Source organism: Camelus bactrianus, chromosome 15, assembly GCF_048773025.1.
Source record: "Camelus bactrianus isolate YW-2024 breed Bactrian camel chromosome 15, ASM4877302v1, whole genome shotgun sequence".
Lineage (NCBI taxonomy): Eukaryota > Metazoa > Chordata > Mammalia > Artiodactyla > Camelidae > Camelus > Camelus bactrianus.
Window position 1 is genome coordinate 28,446,554 of NC_133553.1, and position 17,429 is coordinate 28,463,982.

Consider the following 17,429-nt stretch of genomic DNA (forward strand, 5'->3'; position numbering starts at 1 on the left):
GACCCAGGGGAGTGCCTGTGGCTGGATGTGTGCAGGAATCACTGTTCTGGCTGGGACATCAAGGCAAGAAGGGAGATGCCAGATGTGAGTGCAGATTATGTTTGGTTTGCATTCCTGGCTGAGAAGTCTCTGATTCTGGAAGGAACATCTTTTGCATGAAGGGTTGACAGGATACCTAAAGATATACCAAAAAGGAGAAATGGTTATAAGTGAAAGATGTAGACACATTTCAAAACTCATCAGGAGGAATAAAGGCGAGAAAGCCATGAATATAAATATATTGACTGTGTAGTGAAAGGCAGGTATCTCTGTGCTATTGCATCTTTTAAGAAGTCATCACTTAGGTAGATGCATAGAAATTTGATACAAATGAATATACACAGGTGAGTAAAAGTCATGTAATGAGAAAGAAACAAAATTGAGAGGCCAGTCCAAGATATGTATGGGGAGAAGGCTTCAGGTCAGAATTCAGATCAGTAGAGAAGCTAAAAGCATGCAGTTTTATTCAGCATAAAAACTCCAATCTCCAAGTGCAAGTCTCCTACTACGGCTATTAGAAGAACCCCTGAAGGATCACTCATGCAAAAAGTGTTTCATTGCCATTGTTATCAGGTTCATAAGTTTGCACAGCCAGATAAGTAGACACGCTCCATTGCATCTTGTGAATATCATACCTTTTGTTCAAATAACACATTGAAATCCTAGGACTATGTCATTTACCCTACCATATATTTTTTTTACTCAATTCAAAAATACAACAAAAAAGATATGCATAATGGCAAAGCAACCACTCCCAAAGATTGAAATTTAGTTTAAAAATGGAAATCGGGAGGTACCCAATGTGTAGAGTTGATAGCCACCATGCGATGTGGAATGCATAATAATTTGGAATTACATAGTCACAAAATGATCGTTTTGTAGAGTGTTCTTTTTTTCTTCACCAAGGTGAGGTAAAATCAATAAATTCACACCCCTTTGTTAGATGATTTGGAGATATATGCAAAGCAGAAAACATATGTTTTTGCCTTCAAGGACTTTATAGCTTTATTGGAGTAATGAGTCTTACACTATTGACCTATAAGTAGCAGCCTGTATTGAGAAAGAGAGAGAAGGATTTGTAGTCTCCACAGTTTCACAGAATTACATACTTACAGGGTAAATCTGTACATCTAAAATGCTTTAAAAATAACTTCATTCAATAAAGAATTTTCCCTGCATACATGTATTTTTTGAGTGTCTGGTATGTCCCAGATACCGGAGAAACAGAGAAGACTAAGAATGTTTTTTTGCCCTTGAACAGTTCATCAAGTACAAAAGATGACACATAAACAATCTGAGTACCACATAAAGCTACACGTAATGGGGGGATGAACCATGTGCTCAGTAACACAAAGGAGGGGTGACTACCTCTCTCTTTTCCCTTGTATAGTTTTATTACTCAAAAAAGTTCCTTCCACGAAGACAGATGCCAGGACACTTCTATCTAACTTTTGCTGCCATGACCCCAAAATCCAGATTTGAGATGTAGCCCCACTGAATATATTTGGATGAACAATGTATCTAGTACTTGTCCTATTAACTTTAGCCTAATATGTATTAGAGGATAAGAATCATGTTCAGTTTCAATTTAATTCCTGCATAATTCCGATGACCATTAGACATGATGATTTATCTAAACATAATAGCACATAGGAAAGTCAAAGCCTAGAGTCTTCAGTCTTAGATTCTTCTAGTTGTGAGGGTTGGGAACAGGAGGAGGTAAGCAAGGCAGCCTCAGTGCAAAATTTAAGGAAGCACTCACTCTCCCTTGGTTAACCCTGACAGTGAGCACCTCCTTAAAATGTGTGCCCTAGGTACCCAGCTGGCGTCACCCTAGTCTCAGCCCAAGTGAACCATTTAAAAGGAGACTGAAGTAGAAGAGAATGTCATTAGAAGAAGCCCACAGCAGCCAGAGAAATGGACCCAGACCATCGGTAGCAGGAAGGCCCTTCTCTGCGCCACATCACCCCTTTCAGAATAACCCAACAAGCCTCAGTGATTTCCTGAAGCAGACACAAGGCTCAGAATACATACTGGGTCTCCTTTCTTTTTCTTCCAGTCTGAGATACAACTGACATACAGCACTGTATAAGGGTGTACAGCATAAGGATCTGACTTACATACATCATGAAATGATTACCGCAATTAGTTAAGTGAACGTCATCTCAGATAGAAATAAAATTAAAGATATAGAGAAAAATATTTTCCCCTTGTGATGAGCACTCCCAGGATTTACTCTTCACAGCCTTCATATGTAAGGTACATCAGTGCTATTTATATTTGTCCTGTACATCACCTCTCTACTTATTATTTACCTTATAACTGGAGGGTTACCTTTTAACTGCCTTCTTCCAACTCCCCTGCCCCCGCTGCCCCCTTCCCCATGTCTGGTAACCACAAATCTGATCTCTTTTTCTATCAGTTTGTCTGCTTTTGAAGTATAATTGACCTACAACAGGATGTTAGTTCCTAGTACACAACACAGGGATCTGATACCTCTGTACATTTCAAAATGATAGACATGGTAAGTCTAGTTATGATTTGCCACCATACGAAGACATCACATAATTGCTGACTATATTCCCCACACTGTACATTCAGACTCATAACTTATTTATTTTGCAACTGGAAGTTTATACTTCTTAATCTCCCTCACCCACTTCACTCCTCCCTCTAGCCCCCTCCCCTCTGGAAACCATCTGTTTTCTGTATCTATGATTCTGTTTCTGTTCATTTGTTTTGTATTTTAGATTTCACATGTAAGTGATAACATACAGTATTTGTCTTTCTCTGTTTGACTTATTTCATTTAGCATAATACACTCCAGGTCCATGTTGTCGCAAATGGTAAGATTGTTTTATGGCTGAGGAAAATTCAAAATAATTTAAATTTTAAAAAGTTAAAAATAGAACTTCCACTCCTTGGTATTTATTCAAAGAAAAAGAAAACACTAATTCAAAAAGATATATGTACTTCTATGCTCTTTGCAGCATTATTTACAATTGCCAAGATTTGGAAGCAATCTCTTTCTTCCTTTGGGAGAGCTTGGTCAAAGTCACCCTTGAGCCAGTCATTGAGTTGGCTATAAGCAATGAAAGACATCTCAAAATGATCTGAGTGACTTTTGAGTAAATCTTCATGCACTCTGTTTTAAAACGTACTTGGCATTTGTTCTAGTCAGATATGAAAACACACAGAGACACTTAGTTGAAGGAAGAAGTTTTTATACCCATATATCCCTAGACACAGGAGGGTCAGCAGCCTTGCAGGGCCACACACTGAAGCACCAGGGTGGGTCAGGAGGCAGAGGCAGAAAGGGGAAAATGCGGGCAGGAGCCTTTATTGTGGTTTTCTATAGGAAGAAATGGGCGAAGCAGGGTAAGCAGGTTAGATGGGTTTAGGACGGGCTAGACTGAAAAACCTCAGCAGGCTCCATCCAGCGTGCAGGGCTGCCCTGATTCTAAGATACCTAGCCTTGAGGTGACTAGGGTTGGGGACAGTGGCTCCTAGGGTGAGAGAATGATAAAGGAGGCATGGATTCTAGATTGGTTAGTTTGCCTATGAAAAGCCCACTCCTTGGTGGACAAGTTATTTGCTACCTCGAGGGATTAGCTAACTTTGGGAAGGGTAAATCCCTTACAGTGTCAGGGAGACCCCAAGATGTCAAAGCATCAGAATAAAAAGACATGCTTAATATATATCCATATTTTAATAGTTGCGGTTCACTGAATTTCCAATATTCCTGAGGCCAGTAGGAGAACTGAGCTTTTTTCTCTTTCTCAGAAATGATGTGGAGGCACTAACACAGCAAAGTTTGGGAAAACTTACAATATCACCGCATGGGCTATAATCAGTGTGCCCTGGCTTCCCAGAGTCTCCAATCCAGCATTATTCACAGCTCTCTTGAAAAATGCGCAGAGAGAAAGCTCTTACTGTTCTCCAGGTACACATTTTTAACATTTACACTAACTCAACACCCTAGGGTTTTAATCACCAAAAAGCTTATATAAAAGGTGCAAAAACTATGGGCTTCTTTCCACGTTGTGTTTAGTGAAAGAAATGGAAAAACAAAGCGTACAATACAAGGAAAAGCTATCAAGACAAAACTCAGGTTTCCCTGGAGCCATTTGGAACAAAGTTGCTGACACGGACACTCAGCTTCCAGATGAAATTAAATGTGTCAGAAGTTCCTTCACAAACCACACAGGTGGCCACCTCTTTGTTCCTGCTCTGCGAGGCACAAGGTGAGATTTTTTGTGCTAGGGAAGCTGCCAGCTGAGGAGGAGGAAGAAAAGAGCAACTTACAATTATTAAGCTGCTGTAGGCTCTGACTAACCAAACAGGCCCAAAAAGAACAGAATTGTGTTCGGCTTGTGTTAACAATGTTGAAAAGTGTGAGAAATGGAAATGAACTTAGTTTCAAGACGTTTGAGAAGTGCAAACATCAAAGGGGCATAATTAGAAGCAAGTGTTCGGAGCAAAAAAAAAAAAATGGTAACAGATTCATGGTTGATAGTCAGGAACTAATCTCAGGCCTGTGATTGCTCCGGAGCTACAGGGTCTGTGTCTCGCGGAACACTGAACGTTTGAACGTTCTCTTTCTTCCCAGGAACTCTCCCTGTCAGTTTCAGCATTCCCGTTTGTAAAGACTGCCCAAGAAACTGCCCATCCTAGGGTGTGGTTTGTGTCATACTCAATGTATCAATGCTGTGGGTTAAATGGTACCCTTCAAAAAAAGATAGGCTCAAGTCCTAACCGCCAGGACCTCAAAATTTCACCTGATTTGAAAATAAGGCCACTGCAGATGTTTACTTCAGATGAGGTCATACTGGAACTAAATCCAGTATGACCGGTCCCCTTAAAGAAGATGGCCACAGGAACACAAGGAGAAGGCCACGTGGTGGTCAAGGCAGAGGGTGGAGCTATGCAGCTAAAGCCAGGGGACACCAAGGACTGCCGGCAACCTACCAGAAACAAGGAAGAGGTACAGAATGATTCCCCAAGACTTTTCAGAGGGTGCATGGCCCTGTGGACACCTTGATTTCAGACTTCTAGTCCCTAGAATTGTGAGAAAATAAATGCTTGTTGTTTTAAGTCGTTCAGGCCACGGTACTTCGTCACAGCAGCCATAAGAAATAAACACACAAGCTCTAATTACCGACCAGAAATTTTTTAATGTGTCCGAAATCCCTCATTTTGAACACTGAATCCGGCCTCTTTCTTTCCACCCTGGGGGAGGAAAGCTAATTTCCACCTCTGATTTTGTTACATTTTTGCAGTGGCGTCATGATTAATTCCCTAAACAGCAGAGGATTTGTCAATAGAGCAATTCTAAGAACTTGTTCTTTGAGAATAGAGATTTGGGCATTTTAGAGACAATTCAGGACCTCCAGCTCCAACAATATTTACCAAGACTCAGCTTCTGCAAAATACAAGTGTCAGGGCAGAATCGTGAATGGCCAAGGCATAAGGTAAGAATCAAGTGACTTCTGAGATGATCCTGAAATCAGTAAAGCATCCCTGACACCCTGTGAGTAAGGTGACCCCCGAGCACTTGGGAAAGGAAGATAATGACAAATTCCATTCAGCCACCCACTAAAAACGGAACAAAATAAAACAAACAGAACCACTGAAAAAACACCAAGTGAGAGTTTGGGTAATCGCTGTAGAAGGTGACTGGTAAATATTACTCAGTGCTCACAAGGTTTGGACAAAAAAGATCATCTCCTATTTGCTGCCCATGGAGTACAGGCTAATTTAGCTTTCTGGGTCCCTGATAATGTGTACCCGAAGTCTTTAAGACAAGCATACATCCCTCATCATCTAAATGCAGGTTCCATCTCATCTCATGACCCCAGTCCATCTCCAGTGCACTTTGCAGTGTGTGCAGGCTGCCCTGTGCTCTAGGAATCTGAGGGCTGGGATTTCTGTTCCCACCACAGGCAGGTGTCTGGCCCATGGGACAGTGCTCTCTCTTGCAGCAACCTCCAAATGCCCTTGAAAGAGATCAAGACATGTCACACACTGCCAAAAAATGATAAGGCCATATCTTCCCAGGGAGTTCCACCATCAGTCTCTGAGCAGTCACACAGGGCCACCATCTCATGTCATTTGCCTAAGAGAAGTAAGAAAAATCGCAAGCTATTCCGGGGTGTGTCCCAGAGCAAGCCGTAATTAGATCAGTAGGAGCCAGTCATGATTAGGCGCCACTTGGAGCATGGTTCTTTCCATGGGACTGTATAATAAAGATAATCACAGTGGTCTTTCCAGGGCAATTAGAACACCTGTGGGATTTGAGGTCATTAATGAAACAAGTAGCAAGAACAAGTGCATACTCAAGTAAACAGATCCAGGACGGGCACTCAGCCACGTCCAGGCAGTTCTGCCTCCTACTCTGTGATTAGTTCTACTTTCGTCGTTAACATACGATGACGCCTCTGTGCACTGTGTACGATGGCTCAAATCATTCTGCTGGCCTGGGATACCTCACTCCTTCCACCTGTACACCTCCTGTCTACCCTACAAAAACAACTGCCATGTGTGACTCGGCAGCTCTACTCACAGAAATGAAACGCTGTGTCCACAAAAGTCTTGTACAAGAATGCTTATAGCAGCTTGATTCGTAACAGCCAAAAACTGCCAATCATCCATTTGTCCAGCAACAAACTGTGGTGTAGTCATACAATGGAACACCACCCAGTAGTAAGATGGAACAAACAACTGATACATGCAACAACGCGAGTGAATCTCAAAAAAAAAAAAAAAAAAAAAACCATTGCGGTGAATGAAAGAAGTCATATATGGTTTCAGTGATATGAAGTTCCAGAATAGGCAAAACTAATCCAAGATGAAAGAAATCACAGGTTGCCTCCTATGGAGAAGGGCTGAGGACTGTCTGGGGAAGGAATGTAAATGCCCAATCTATTGTACAAGATTATTTAAATGTTCACTCTATTGATAGGGGTGTGGGTTACAGAGGAGTACACATTTGTCAGAACTGAATTCCTTGCACGCTTAGAATATCTGCACCTCACTGCAAGAAAATTACACCTCAATAAAAAAACTCAGTGAACAAATGAAAATCCCACTTTAACTCTGTATTCCAGAGCCGCATGCAGATTTTTTTTAATGAAATAGGGATTTCCTCCTAGGTCAGGAAGAGTGAGAAGGCTCCGAGTCTACGTGTAGGAGAACATGATATTCATCTCAAGGTTTCCTGGCAGCACTGACCCAAGCACATGAAGTTGAATGAAAGAGAGGAGGGCCTTTCTCACTGCTGCCCAGCTCTCGAGACTCAGCTATACCCTCCTGACCCCTAAAATTCAGACCATCACTGATGTAGGGCTCAGCTGACCAGGGTACACAGCCAGGACCTGTGATGTCCACAAGGTTCTATACTCTCAGTGAGGACAGGCACCACTTTCTCCCATACACTATCAGCATTGCACCAGGAAATTTCCTTTCATAGCCTGGAGAGGAGTTGGCCTGTAGATCTCATCTTTTGAAGACCCAAGATCCTATACAGGTTCCTGGGCATTCTGACAGTGTCCACAGTGTCTAAAGCAACATGAGAAAATTTTTCAGGATGGGGTTGGACAGAGGCAAACACCAGTGAGACCAGTCAGAGTGCACTGGTGGCCTCAGGCTGACAGGTTATGGGAATACAGACTCAGGAGAGTTGAGACAGCGGGCTAGACACGCCACGGCTAACTGGTACTTACAATGCCCTCACTCATCTGGCCCTGTATGCAACTTAACCACTGATTAGTGGGAGGAGCAGAGAGGTAGTGCCAACTCCTTTGCCCAAGCTGAGAAGAGCTGTCTTGTCTCAAAGGTCTGATGGAGAAGCAGTGTTGCAAAGCAGCTAAGAGCCCAGACTAGACCCAGAATACTTAAACTCAGCTTCACCTTTTCAAGCTGTTTGAACTTGGACAGTTAATCTCTCCTTCAGTTTCCTCATCTGTAAAAATGTTTATATAGAGTGATGTTGGGAGGATTAACTGGGTTAACTAAATGGGAAGAGTACTCAGAAAAATGCCGGCAAATGGTCGGCAAACAATAAATATTAGGCATTATTATTAAAGCTTATCTTCTTGTTACTGCACGTTGTACACAAATACGTCAATTCTTTTGCTACAAGAAACGTAGATTTTATCAGACACTCAGAAATCCAAAGAGGCTAAGAACCAAGGAGGAACCACCTCCAGAAACTCATTTCTTAATTTCCTGATCCCACAAATATTCTGCTAAGACTAACAGTATTCCAAATATCTAGGTCAGATTTCCAGACAACCACAGCCATGGCGTGAAAATCCCCACCCATATCTAGCACCCCTACCCCCAACAGAACTCAGTGTTACCCGATTATATGCAAATCCTTATCTTTCAAAATATTCCAAGATTCACTTCCCTCTGCAGAAAGTATATGCTGAAGAAATTCTCTTTTAATATATGTTTCCTTTTTTTTTTTTTTGGTTAAAATTTCCAGAGTCTGAATTTTTCCCTAAATAATATATTTTTTCTTCTTAATTGTTGGGTTTGTTTGCTTACAAGTGTCATTGAGGTTAGCAAGCCAATACACAACAGCTACATTAGAATGAAATCCATCTCACTGATTAAAGTCTGCATTCTTCTCACCAGGTGAACAAAAACAGTGCAGGATTAAAGCAAAGAGCATTAAAAACATAATTAAAGGAAAGAAAGGAGAAGTTTTTTTAAATTTTATTACCTACAGTTGGGATTATTCTCTTCACAGTGTGCTTAACTCTGTGTTGTCTTTAGAAAACCTGAAATTAATACTTTAGCTCTTATGTTTACACGTTTATTCAGGGGCAAAGATACAGAAGTGGAGAATTTGCTTGCCCAGAGACTGATTTCATTTAAGAAATTTTATTTTTATGTTTCCCTGCTTCTTTTTTTTTATAAGCCATGAGGCGATCTGGCCCACGTTTTTTTCACAAATGCTGAAATGACAAGTGAGCCACTCAATCCTGGTAGTCATAATCATTTCTGCTCTATGGATTCAGCTTGATAAGATATAAAAATTCCAGACATTTTATTTTAGTGAGAAAATAAACTGGATGCATGACTTTTGGCCCGCTGTGATGGCTTCCATAGTCTATGTGGCTTTCTCAGAACTAATAATTTAATTATGGTAAGTACAGGGTTCTTTTGAATTCATTCAAATGGTGTCCATGTATGTTCACTTGCCAACTGCTTCTGTAATGTTATTAATAACTATATACTAATTATGTCAATAAATTAATTGAACCTGTACTCCTGTTTTCATGGCCTCAGTGTCCTTCTGTCACTACTCTTCCTTTGGACTTTTAACTCTGGGCTCTAATAAACTGCCAGCTTGTTCCACATGTGTATGTTCCCCAAGGATTGTTTATATTTTAATGCATGCTCTGTTCAGCATTAAATATCTTCTTTAATTCATTTATTGGCTTCTGGATGTTTTGCAAGAAACACTGCAGTAGTTTAGAAATTTATGGTAAGTCTTTGATTGACCATTTCAATCACTTAATTAACCATGAATGAAAGATTTAAATAGGCTTATTTTTCTTTTTTAAAAAAAAAGAAACTATAAACCAGAGTAATACAAATTAAAAATGTGGCTATATCATTATTGAATCCACATATCAGGAAATATCAGGAAACTGGGCAGAGGTTTAGCACCTTTCTCTAACATATATGTAATATTATGCCCTTTTCCCTCAAATAGCATTCAGATCACTGCACACACAGAATGCAATTACCGAAAAGCAGTAAAGATGTGACTTTTAAAGGAATATGATGCCCCGAGCAATCAGTCGCTATGTGAGATTGGAATGAAATGCTAAGCCTGCCAGTTAAACTTAGGAAATCGGAGGAGCAATTTCTATGAAAGGCACACTTTTCATCACACAAGGCTATTTTCTTTAGCATCAAGTTGTAAGGTGTTAGTGTCAGAGAACTTTCTGGCTTTCTGACTTCTTGCATGCATTATATATAATGTCTATTATGTATCTGTACCAAAGTGGATTACAAAGACAATCATAGCAGCAGTTTGTCTTGTGCTGAAAAGGCAGGCACTTAAGGAGTCAAGCATCCTTTTCTCTTCCTCCAGCCCTCTCATCCTGGAACAATGCCTTTTGGTAAAAGAGCAAATCCCTTTGTCCCCTTCCCTCCTCCGAAATAGCTGTGCTGACAGCAGAGTCACCCAAAGATGACTTCTTGAGCTTCAGGTGGAATGTAAGCCTGCCAGCCTCTACTGCTGGGCAGCTTCTGGAGGCAAACAGGGAAAGACAGCAAGAAAGCAGGAGATCATACAGCCCTGCGTGCAATTTACTGTCTAACAGGAGCGTTGCTTTCTATGCCCCTTAACACACCCAGGCAGAAATCCACAGGATACTTTCAAGGGCCAAAGGATTGGAATTAAATGCTCATCTCATTGCCTTCTTTTTGCTTTCTGTAGTGAATTTTCATGGTACTGGTTAAAGCATCACTCAGGGCAGAAGACATACGGGGTGGAAGTTACAGGCCAGTAATCCCGGGAGGACCAGGGAGGGTTTAGCCAGCTTTTAGAGGCAGAGACTGACCTAAAATGGAAAGGGAGAGGATTCTTGTCAAAGTTCCAGGTTCTTATATGAGCTTCAACACTCATTTCTGGGTCTGTCACCAGAGCAGCCAAATGAAACATTTCCATTTCTAAGATCTTCTATCTGTAAGGTAAAGCTACCATTTTTCTTGGTTATAATTCATATGTAAGGAAAAGACACTCTCTAAGTACCAACTATTATTTTGAGTGCATGATCATTTTAACCATTAAGATATTTTATTTCTTTGTGAAAGTACTTATGGAAGAATTATTTTTAAAAACAGTTTTCAAAGCTTCTAAGTTCAGCTCCTCCCATCCCATCCTGCAACCTGTGAATCCAGAAATGAAAATACGTATGCTAGCTGGGAAACTGAAAAATCTGCTAGATTTTTAAAGACATATTACTCTAGGTTAATTTTATGCTGGGACAAAAACTGCTGTGTATTTTCTAATCACTTGCATACTATAGGGTACAGAATATACTATGATACTGCAGGTTATCTACTTGTTCATGTTAGTGTCTGACCTATCGTTATAATTTGAACATATTGTAAATGTGGCTATTTTTGCCTTTCATTTTCAACAGGGTTTGGCACCCAACAAATTCTGTCAGGCACTTAATGGCCAACCCTCTTATTCTTTTTTGAACTTTCACAATTCCAAATGTTAGGGGAAACCATTCAGATATTATAACATTTAGGAGTTAGATAAAGTGACATTGTAACTAAGATAGTTTATAAGGCAATATGGAGTGGTAATCTCTTACAGGGACTGAGGAAGGTCTCTTTGAGTAGATTGTCATAATTATTAAAAATGTTTCTCCATTATTAAGTGTAAATATATAATTTTATTCACCATGGAAAAATATGGTATAACAGGGGTTAAATGTGATTTGTATACATCATTATTTATAACAAGAATGTCCAAAAGTCAAAGTTAAGATTAAAATAAACTTCAGAATTCCAATTCCAAAGGACTCAGGCTTTAAAATCATCCTCCTCTGTCATAGTAATGATAGATAAAATGTAAGATAAATGTATTTTAAATATAGCTCTAGTTCAAAACTAGGTAAACAATCCCATGGACCAGAAATAGAAAAATAGATCAAAAGCCAAAGCTATTGTTCTGAAAGTTGCCAAGTCTGGAATCTGACAGGCCTGGCCAGAGTTCCAATTAGGGATAGGGAACAAAAGTGTCCCTTACAAAAATGAGAATCAAAAATGAAATCAGTGACTGAGTGGGGTTTCCATCCCCTATAAGATACCTAAACACACACACATACATACACACACAGTCTGGGATCAAATACTTTCTAAAATAATACAGTAAATTTTGAAGTAATTTAAAAATTTTAGCTCTCACATGTAAAGAGCTGAGAAGTTGTCACTTCCCATCCTTTCAACAACAAAAATGCTGAACCAACAGAAAATCAACACTTCTCTTGGGCCCATCAATTGGGCTGCAGGGCAAACCTCCACCCTGAAATCTGTAGATCAGTCGAGAGTCACACGAACCCAGACCTGCTTACCTGGAGCAGAAGCCACCAGAGCGATGCACTGGCAGGACCAGGTGAAGACCAAGGGCGGACTGGTGGAAGAGCGAGGATCTCTGGGGCAGGGACCCAGGCTTGGGGGTGGCCCACAGTGTCATGGGCTTTATCTCCAGAAACCCCATCAGCTGCTCATGGAGAAGAGCCTAGAAAGATCCCTGTTGGCTCTGTCGGGAGAAAAGATTAGTCATCGTGAAAGGTAGTGAGAGCATTCTCCACAAAAAATGTCTACATTAGGAGGAGTGATGTTTCCCAGAGCCATAGCCCGCCTCTGGGAAGGGCATTTCTGATACTCCAACTCCATCTGCCCTTCCTGTCTTAGGTAAGAGAGGGAGCTCAGAAACACTGGGAACAGTCACAGCCCAGAGAGAGACATAGGCTCATTAAAAGAGTAAGATTTAATCATAATATTGCAGAGTGCCCCACTTGACCATGTCAACAGGGCTCCAGTGTAACAACAATGGATTATCATGGAAAGAGCCATTAAGACATAGATTCTATCAAAGAAAAAGTACTTAGCAAATCCCAAAGTCAGGAGAGGAGACAAAAAACAAGGACAGTACAGTCATTTGAGCCTTAAGCACCTACAGCCACAGCAAACATTAAACACAGCCAACACCTGGCCAGATTAACATAAACTCTTACACTACAGCCTATAACCTCAGTTCCTACTACCCAGTACATTGTGTCTGGCTTTCAACAAAAAAAAATTACAATGCATGCAGAAAGACACACACGCACACACCATCTGAAGAAGCAAAGCAAACGTCAGAACCAGCATTAGCTATGACACAGATTTGCAGATCGTCAGACAGGGAATCTCAAATAACTAAGATTAACGTGTTAGGGGCTCTAAAAGAAAAATTGGACAACATACAATGTTGGAAGAGAGATGGAAACTCTAAAGATGAATAAACATGAATCGACATTCCAATACTTGTTAGTAAAACTTCAGAATATTAAAGAGAACATTAAAGGGTATCAGAGAGAAAAGACATTTTTAACTCAATAGAAAGACAAACTCACAGCAGACTTTGGCTACACTGATGCCTGACACAAAGGAATTGGAAAGAAGTAACCTGAAGAAAATTAGTTATCAATCTAAAGTTCCATGTCCAGCCAAACTTTTATTCAAGAGCTGGGGTTAAATAAGAACTTGCTGATCCATACAAATACAAAAGGAGTTATTCCACCCACAGACTTTCACAGAAACCACAATTAACTGATGCTTTTTAGTAGAAAGGAAAACAAACGTAGGAATGGGGATTAGAAGGAAAAATGACTAGCACAGAAATGGTAAAATATGCAAGTAATTCGAATTAATGTTTGAGGGTAAACATTGTAACAGTAACTATTTTATGATAAAAGTGTGGGTTTTGTGATAATCTACACTGCAATGGTAAGAATTATGAGGGTTATTCAGTGGGTAAAAAGTGCAAAGTTTTTTGCCTTACTTGGAAGAGGATAAAGATATAATATATACTTATCATAGACATGATAACTATAACTTAACAAGTAATAGTTACGAGTGTACATGAGATATTTAAATATAATAGGAAAAGTACAGAAAAGTTAGTAGCATTTGAATTGAAAATGAAAAAAAGAGAAAAAATACAACACTATAAAATATCACTAGAAATAAGGAAGAACACTAACTCATAATAAATGGAAAACACAATAGTATATAACAATCAAGAAACCAGGTGCTAGGGAAACCTTGTCCACTGTCAGTGGGAAAGGAAACTGGTGCAGCCACTGTGGAAAACAGTAAGGAGTTTCCTCAAAAAACTAAAAACAAAGTTACCATATGATTCAGCAATTCTACTCCTGGGCATATATTCGAAGGAAATGAAAAAACTAATTTGAAAAGATACATGTAACCCTAGTGCTCATACCAGCATTATTTACAATAGCCAAGATTTGGAAGCAACCTAAGTGTCCGCCAGTGTCTGCCAACGGAGAAATGGATAAAGAAGGTGTGGTATGTGCATATATCTAATACAATGAACACCACTCAGCCATAAAAAAGGAATGACATTTTGGCATTTGCAACATGGATGGACTTGGAGGGTATTATGCTTAGTGAAATAAGTCAAAGAAAGACAAATACTGTATGTTATCACTTATATGTGGAATCTAAAAAATAAAATAAACTAGTGAATGTAGCAAAAAAGAAGCAGACTCCAAGACATAGAGAACAAACTAGTGCTTACCAGTGGGGACAGGGGAGGAGGGAAGGGCAATACAGGAGCAGGGGATTAAGAGATGCAAACTACTTTATAAAAAGTAAATAAACCACAAGGATATGTTGTACAGCACACACAGAGAATATAGCTAATATTTTATAACAAATATAAAAATTTTTAAATAAAAAAATGTAAAAGAACTTTGCTCTTTCAGCATTTCCTAAGTATTATTCGGTAAAAACTGACACAGTTAAAGACGAAATTGACCAAAACATTGTGGCAGATTTGTCACATTTCTACTAGAAATTTTCCTACCAGAAAAACTAGACATAAATAAAGAGCAACAGAATTAGTAAGACTGATCTACAAAGAACTGTGGTATACAACAAATACTTAGAGAATTTCAATATGGTTCAATATCAGACCATACAATGACTCTTAAAACAGCTCTAATAACTGATATCACATTGGATATGATCTCTGTCCAAAGGACAAAAAATTAGGAATCAGTAGTAAGTGACAGTCCCCTAAAAGTCTTAAATACTTTTAAATGACTAATGGATTTGAGAGGAAAACACAATGAAATACATAAAATATTTAGAGCCCAGTGACAACACATGAACTATACATCAACACCCGTGAGATGTAGCATAAGTGGAACAAGAGATCCATTATAGTATTAAAAGCACATCTTTAAAAACACCATTAAAAATAAATGAGTTACATATTCAATTCAAGAAGCTAGAGAAATGGTATAAACCAGAAGAATGTAGAAGAAAGGAATTAACATAGATAAAAGCATGAATTAAAAAAAAAACAGAAAATTAGAGACAATCAGCAAATTTGAAGCTGATTCTTTGAAAACAGTCACAAAATAGACTATCCTGAAATAAGATTGATCAAAGAATAGGGGATGGGGGAAGGAGAGAAGTCAGGAATGAAAAAAGCAAGGTATGACTATATATTTTAAAAGTCTTATAAATTAATTTGAGCATTTGTCAATATATTTCACAACTCAGAGGAACAGGAGTGTCATGGAAAAGTGTAAATTACAAGAACTGACTTAAGAAGGAAAAGAAAACCTAACCTCTGCCCCTCCCAGGGTGCTAATAAGCTGTATTCCTAAAGGTATACAACATAGTGCCCTAATAAAAGTATACACTGTGAAATGATTACCACAATCAAGCTAATTTAACACATCTATCACCTCACATAGTTACCATGTGTTGTGTGTGTGTGTTGAGAACACTTAAGATCTACTCCCTTAGCAAATTTCAAGTATCTAGTACAATACTAATTAAGAGAAATCACCATGCTGTACATTAGGTCCCCAGGACTTATTTATCCTGTAACTGAAAGTTTGTAGTTTTTGAACAACTTCCTGTTTCTTGCACACCCCAGCCTCTGGCAGCCACTATTCTCTGCTCTGGGTATGAGTTCAACATTTTTAGTTTCCACATATAAGTGAGATTACACAGTATTTGTCTTTCTGTGTCTGACTTACTCCGTTTGCCATAATATCCTCCAGATTCAACCATGCTGTCACAAATAACAGGATTTTCTTCTTTTTTGTGGCTGATAATTTTCCATTGCATATATACAGTCACATTTTCTTTATCCATTCATCCATCGACAAGCACTTAGTTTGTTTCATAGCTTAGCTCACATGAATATTGCACTGAACATGGAACGGCAGATGCCTCTTTGAGATACTGTGTTCATTTCTTTTGGACATATGACCAAAAGGGAGATTGCTGGCTCCTACCATTGTTCTACTTTTAATTTTCTGAGCAGCCTCCATATTGTCTTTCATATGGCTATTCCAAATCCCCACCAATAGTGTTTGTTTCCTTTTCTCCACACCCTCACGAACACTTAGCCCTTTTCTTTTTGCTAACAGCCATACTAAAAGGTGCGAGGTAATATCCCATTGTGGTTTTGTTTGCATTTGCCTGATGATTTGTGATGTTGAACACCTTTACATATATCTTCTGGGCATTTGTATGTCTTCTCTGGGAAAAAAAAAAAGTCTATTAAGATCCTTTGCCCATTTTAATTGGATTATTTTATTGGTATTGAGAGTTCTTTATATAGTATGGATATTAACCCCTTATCAGATATGTAGTTTGCAAATATTTTCTCCCATTCCACAGATTACCTTTCCATATGGTCGATTTTTTTTTTTTCTTTTGCTGTATAGGAGCTTTATAGTTTGATGCAGTCCTACTTGTTTATTGTTGTTTTGGGGGCCTGTGCTTTTGATGTCCTATCAAAAAAAAAAAATTGCAAAGATCAATGTCAAGCAGATTTTTCTCTATGTTTTCTTCTATGAGTTTTATGGTTTGGGATCTTACATTTAAGTCTGTAACCCATTTTGAGTTAATGTTTATGTAATATGTAAGAAAGGGGTCAGTTTCATTCTTTTGAATGTAGATTACCAGTTTTCCCAGTACCATTTAATGGAGAGACTACCCTTTTCCCATTGTGTAAGCCCTAAATTATTTACAAAGCAAAAACTAGCTCAGAAATTAGATTGGTGGCTACAAAAATTCTATCCTCCTAAGGTCACTGTCACCATTTATTCAACAGATCATTCATTCAACACATATTTATTGAGACACTACTACTTGTCAGACACTATTCCAGGCATTTGGGTTCATCAGTGAACAAAACCAAAGAAGAAAAATTGCTGTCTTTAAGGAGTTGAAATTCTAGTAAGGGAACACAAAAATAAACCATAAAAATCATAAGAATTGTATGCTAGAAGGTAATAAAGACAATGAAAAAAATAGAACATGGTAAGAGAGATAGAAGTTCTGGACAGGCGTGGGAAGAAGCAAATGGGTGTGACAGAGTGGTTTGCCTGATATTTTAAACTGAAGGTCAGGTAGATGCCCCTGAGGAAGGTTCAGGAGGGAAGAATCCAGCCATGCTGGTATCTGGGGAAAGAGCATTCCAGGTAGAGGGAAGAGCAAGGGCAGAATTCCAGTGCAAACCAGCTCTAAGAATATTCCAGGCACAACAAAGGAGCTGGTGACACTGAAGAGGAAGGAACTGAAGAGGAGAGGGCAGT

General features: G+C 39.1%; 1 long non-coding RNA gene across 1 annotated transcript in view; it reads right to left on the reverse strand.

The window, feature by feature from the left end:
• LOC123614969 (uncharacterized) overlaps positions 1-12,372 on the reverse strand; it is a 255,660-nt gene extending 243,288 nt beyond the window's left edge. Inside the window, exon 1 of the long non-coding RNA XR_006722485.2 lies at positions 12,150-12,372. This is a non-coding gene — a long non-coding RNA (uncharacterized LOC123614969). The remainder of the gene's footprint in view (positions 1-12,149) is intronic.
• Between the last annotated feature and the right edge of the window lie 5,057 nt (positions 12,373-17,429).